Here is a 6,375-nt window from a genome sequence, read left to right on the forward strand (position 1 = left end):
ACATAACCTAAACAATTAAATCATTGGCATGCTTCTAAGATCAAAATAACTAAAACATGATAGAAGGAGTCCTAGGCCGAAAGATATAGCATATTTCTATTCCTTATTGTTTCCAAAACCCCAAGCAAATCCTAGCATATTCCTAAGGTCACAAATGACCACAAGATAGGAAGAGAATTAAAATCAAACATGCTAAAAGATAAGAAATCCTAGAATGTTTCTATTTTAAAACAATGAACATACATTAAACAATATTTGTATTATACATAAGAACCCTAGGTTACCAAAAACATAAGAACAACACTTATAAAACCCTAGCATGCTTTGATCTATATTAAATCATAAACATACACTCAATTTCATAAGCATATTTACCAATATTCTAAAGAAACATCAAGAACCCTAAACTTGTACTAGGCTGAAACACACACCATATCCCATTCTTATTTCCATTTTCCAATTAAAACCAAACATGCCTTCATCCATACCATCTTATAAACACATGATATCAACATAGAAACACAAAAGAAATAATAATAATAAGAATCTCTACGCATACTTGGTCGAAGCCAACCCTCAAAACAACCAAAATCAACATCCAAAACAAAAGCACAAACCACTTGATCACTTTGCTTAGCCCAAAACTCTAAAAATATGTCTCTTGACACCATCGTTTCTTGTCTCAAAAACCTAGATGTGAAACACCCCAAAGCATCTATATCTTAGAATTTCGGAGAGAAAGGTAAGGAGAAGGAAAACATAAGAACACCATCATACCTTTTCTAAACTTGGAAACCTTAATCCTCTCAGATTGTTTGGTCAAATTCACTACAAGTAGATTTTCTTGAATCCTTTGCTAGCACCACACAAGGAACCTAGTTCAACGAATCCCCCAACACACTTTGTCTTAGAAATTAGAAGGAGAATGAAAATAATGAAAAGACAAGAACAATACTTTACCTTTACCCCTTTGGAATTTCAAACCCTAGCCTCCCTTGTATGGATGGAAAGAAATGAGAGACAAGCTTCTCTCCTTGGTGTTGGGGCAGCCACTATGGTGAGTAGAGGAAGAAGAAGAAAACATGAAGAAGAAAATAAAGAGGAAACCTAGCACTTATGCATACCCTGGCTGAAACCTAAGAGGCAATTTCCAAAATCATTGCCTCAATTCCCTTCCCTTGATTCCCTCTCCCACAATTCATGAAATTTGACAACTATGGCTTGATTGGATTGTCTTCAAAATAGAAACTTTCCTCTACACCCACCCTAGCCTTGATCGAGCACTCTTCTCTCTCTCTCTCTCTCTCTCTCTCTCTCTCTCTCTCTCTCTCTCTCTCTCTCTCTCTCTCTCTCTCTCTCTCTCTCTCTCTCTCTCTCTCTCTCTCTCTCTCTATACACGGCTAGCGCACACACACACACACACACCAAGATCCTACTTTATCATTTTGATACAAATCATTACCACTTAACTTTTTTCTTACGTCTCCTTAATAAAATAAATAAATAAATAAAATGGGAAAATACACGATAGTCTATTGTATGCTCACCATGCATATCATGCACATGCACACACACATGAGCTCAAGTGCATCTCTATTAGCCATGCACCTTAGTGTACCCAACCAAAACTCAAGAAAGCTCTTAAAATAAAATAATTAAATAAAACAATTAACAAAAATTAAATTCACATAATTCCTACCAAACAATTCAAACAATTAAAAACACATTCCTAACGTTTAACAATTAATAATAAAATAAAGCACAAAATTTTAAAAAAATGGTGCGCTACGACTTGCTCTTTCAACTGATGTTTCTAACATCTAATTGAAGGAGAGTCCTTCAACTAGATTAGTTAGTAAACCACCTATAAATTTTTTGTATAGGGAAATTTGAGTTATTATGCATTATGAGGGGGGCTAAATAAAAAAAAATGCATCACAGTTTACACATAAAAAAGTTATTGTTTGCCATCCTTCCCAAAATACCCCTCCATATTCATTTCATCTTTCTCTCGCTCTCTCTCTCTCTTCCATTCCTCTCTTCTCTCTTTCCTTCTACCTAGTACCTACGATAGCCACAACACTACCATCACAACTCATTATTGTGAAAAAATGTTCAAAATCATCCTTCATTCTTCACCACAAGGAGGAGCTCCGCCATTAATGTGGATGGTCGACCTCCATTAACACCATCTCCTCTCACTTCGAATCTCTCATTCAATTAACACCATCAATTTTTTTAGATGATTCAAAGCTTAAATTTTAAAAAAATATTTAAAACACTAATCTATACATTTCGAACAAATCTGGGTATGAATTTTGATGCACCTCAATAGACCTTGATGCCCAGCTCAATGGGCCTTAAAAATAAAGATTTTTGTGAAAAAAAACGATCTACCTCGATGAAATTCGATGCCATCTCAATGCACCTCAATCCCCAGCTCCATGGGGCCTTAAAAATCAAGATTTTTGTGAAAAAGATGATATGACTCGATGAAATTCGATACCACCTCAATGCACCTCGAGAGACCTCGATTCACCTTGGTGCAATTCCTTGAACATGCATAACTTTTCACTCAGATGTCTGTTTAAGGTGATTTTTTAAATGTGATTTTTTTTTAGATCTACAAGTTTGAGATGTTTATATACACTTTTGGGAAGTTTAAAGCTTAAAAACATACCCAAATTCAAATAACTTGGGGTATTTTTTTGAACTTTGGGGTGTTTTCAAGCTTTAAAATATCCAAATGTATATATGCACATCCCAAATGTGTAAATCTTGAAAAAAAAAACCAAAATTATGAAAAATCGCCTCAAACGGACACCCGAGTGAAAAGTTATGCATTTTTATGAATTGCATTAAGTTTCATCGAGGTCCATCAAGGGGTGTTGAATTTCATCGAGGCACATCCTTTTTTGCATGAAAATCATGATTTTTAAGGGCCATCGAGCTGGGCATCGAGATATATCAAGGTGTATCGAAGTACATCGATGTGCATCGAGTTTTATCATGAACACTACTACAAAAATGGGCTTTCTCGACAGTTTTTAACTGTCGCTATTGAGCAACGACAACAGTCGACTAACTGCCGTATTTGCCTATGCTGGCGTAGGGGTAGCTACGCCGACAGTTAAAAATTATCACTGTTGCGGGCAATGCCGACAAGTATTAGGTGTCGTTGTTGCTAGCAACTCTAACAGTTAAAAATTGTTGTTGTTGCGGGCAACACCGATAGTTATTAGGTGTCGATGTTGCTGGCAATGCGTTGACTCTCTATGGTGACAGTTTTTAACTGTTGCAAATTTTCCACACCAGAGGGCACTGCAGATATGTTGTCAATGCTCCCTGGTTTCAAAATCAACTCAACAATTGCAGTAAAATAATGCAAATCAAAAGTTAAATTAAATCAACATTGGTAACATTAGCTTTGTATTTGATTAGTTCTAACACTTTCTAATAAAAAAAATACATAGTTCCAAAAATATTTGTCATAAAATGGATATCTAGCGAAGTTCACAAAAAACTAGTTTGTCATAAAATGGATATTTAGGAAAGTATGAACATCAAAAAGCTAAACTAACTCAACCAATAGTTTTTTAGATTGATTTTATATTTGATTAGTTATAACAATTTCTAATAAAAGAAATATAAAGTTCCAAATATGTCTAAATCCTCTCATATAGGTACTGAGCATGCATGCCATTATTTATTGAGATGCAGTAAAATATATTTTGCCCACTCTTCTTGAACTTCATTAAGTTCAGCATCAGTATACGATAAATCTTAATTGAACTGCAAATAATTGAAAGTATAAGTTAGATGTCAAATATATATGTAATTAAAATATAACTTTATTAAATTTAAAAGGTAAACACATTTAAATATTACATTATTCGATAGATATGCTCTGGTTTTTTGTTGTGAAATGAGATCCCTAGCATACTTCATGTAGTAGAAACCACGCTCTATGGTTTGTGGTTGTTGTCGGCAGTGTTAACATAGACAAATATAAAAGTATATTACATATACTTGTTAGCATTAAGAAAAAAAAATATTATAATATTATTTTCATGTAAAGATAATGAAGAGAAAAAGCATCAAAATTGTAAGAGAATAATATAAAATATAGTTTTTTTAAATGTGCTCCTTTTGTCATTTTGTTCACTTATAATATACACATTAATAATACTACAATAATATAAATAAAGATAATAGAAATATAATATGAGATTACATTCACATTAACATAAATCCAAATTAAGTTTCAAATATATTGGCTAATATTCTTAATATAATTTAGCTACTTAAATCTAAAATATCAAATATCTCAAAAGTTACACTATATTTGAAGAAAATTAGCAATTGAATTCAAACAAACTAATTCAGTTATTATGCTCAATGGCTTATCAATAAATAATTAGATAGACCTAGTTATCTTCATATTTTTAGAGAAGACAATAAATTATAAAATTAGTAAATGAATTCAAACAAACTAATTCAATTAATATTTGAAGAAAATTAGTAAATGAATGATACAAACAAAAATATTTCCAAGCAAAAAAACAATGATAAAACTTTAAAAGTAGAAGTTATATCAGTAGAGAGTAATCTCAAAACTTAAGGTTATAAGGTGGACTACCTGAAAATCTACTTATTTGTCATGTTCCATTACGCTTGCCATTATGCTTGACGTAGAAGAATTAGGTGAGAATCCCTCCCATGGTGACACAAAGATCAATTTGGTACACTGGGCAGGGACTAAGTTCCCACTTAGTTTTTCCCGCCAAACTGATCATCAATCCATTTTTCAGCAAAATCCACCAATCCTACATTATTTAAGAGATAAGTAAAAATAGAAAAACAACTTTGAGGTCAGACACATTCCACTAATTTAACATAAAAATTTTAAAGGATCTTAAAAAAAATGCATACACAAGTGGAAATTAGATAATATAGAATGAGAAGACTGGAATTAAACAATTTAAAAACCAATTCCTTCTTTCTTTTTAATCCACCTAAAATTATAGGGTAACTATTTTCCCTTTTTATAAAAATTCCAATATTATTATAAAAAATCATACCAATAATAACATAATAGAATATTATTTAAGCATAAGAAATGCTTACTAATATAATTTTTAATAACAATAATTATACATAAAATAGAAAACTTCCTTTCACAATTCCAGTACACAAAAATCCATCTAGATGTTATTTTAATTTCAATTATAAAATTTCCTTGGATATCAATTTGACACCATCATGAAAGTCGCACCAATGACCCATAATATTATGCCACTTATAATACTTTTTAATAGAGTACTACTCTTGCCTCGAGCAATAATAGAATGCAACTTAAAATTCATATTCATATTTTGCTAATCTTTAGAAATCGCCACTCTAATCGGTTCTAAAACAACAAGTGATTTTTATAAAAATTAACTAGACAAGAGTCCATAAATTTCTAGAAAAACAGGCAGCATAACGGCTACAAATCGGACATCCTCAATTTTTAAAAACCTGCAAACAAGGCATATGATAGTCCCAGAGCAGTCCAATAAAATCACAATTCAACTCATTATACTAATTAACTCTTAATATACTATGAACATACACAATTGTATTTTAGTTTCCTACCTCACAAATAATTTCAAAACTCAAAAAAATTAAAATCTGAGTTAGGAATTTATACCATAGCGCTCGAGATAGTGCAACGGGCTTGAGGGTGACGTTGGGAGCTCGAGACGAACCTCGGAACTACTAAAAGTGGCGGCTGGCCAAGACCTTCACCAGAGTTCTGGCGAAGGTGGCAGCGCCACCACCCCACAGTGGTGGTTCGGGAAAATAGTGGTTGCTCGGTGAGTCTCAAGGTGGTGACAGTTTAGCTTGGAACAGCCTAGAATGCCCAGATTTTCTCTTGGAAGCTTCAGACCTCCATGGATTCCGACAAATACCCTTTTTTTCCGACCACTAGTGAGGCCGATCTTTGGTTGGGTTTTGAAGCTTAGACCACGAGGAGTATGGTGGTGATGGTGGTTTGGCTCGGGGAGGCTCGGGGTTGTCAGAATCTTGCCGGAAAGTGCAAGAAGCGGATGGCTTCGAACCGTTGGTTAACAGCCCCGGGCGGCACGTGCAGTGGTGAGCTCACAGGGGTTGATGTTTCGAGGGCCGGCGGTTCGACTAGGTTGGCGCGTGTACGGCTCTGGCGATGGGACGATGACCGTTCGGGCCTGGCAGAGGCAACACAGTAGTGAGAGAGAGAGGTTCGGGGAAGAGAGAGGGAAAAAAGGGAAAGAGAAAAGCTTTAGGTTTCAAATTTTTCTTTTTATTTTAAACTTTTCTTATTTATATTAATTACAAAAAATATGATTTTTA

The 6,375-nt window shown here is 33.9% G+C and overlaps 1 long non-coding RNA gene across 1 annotated transcript; it reads right to left on the minus strand.

The window, feature by feature from the left end:
• Positions 1 to 3,512: 3,512 nt before the first annotated feature.
• LOC133833943 (uncharacterized) lies at positions 3,513 to 4,823 on the minus strand. The gene is made up of 2 exons (XR_009893224.1): positions 3,889 to 4,823; positions 3,513 to 3,792 (listed from the first exon to the last, which is right to left on the minus strand). It is a non-coding gene; the product is annotated as an uncharacterized LOC133833943 (long non-coding RNA).
• Between the last annotated feature and the right edge of the window lie 1,552 nt (positions 4,824 to 6,375).

This window comes from Humulus lupulus, chromosome 5, assembly GCF_963169125.1.
Source record: "Humulus lupulus chromosome 5, drHumLupu1.1, whole genome shotgun sequence".
In the NCBI taxonomy this organism is placed as follows: Eukaryota; Viridiplantae; Streptophyta; class Magnoliopsida; order Rosales; family Cannabaceae; genus Humulus; species Humulus lupulus.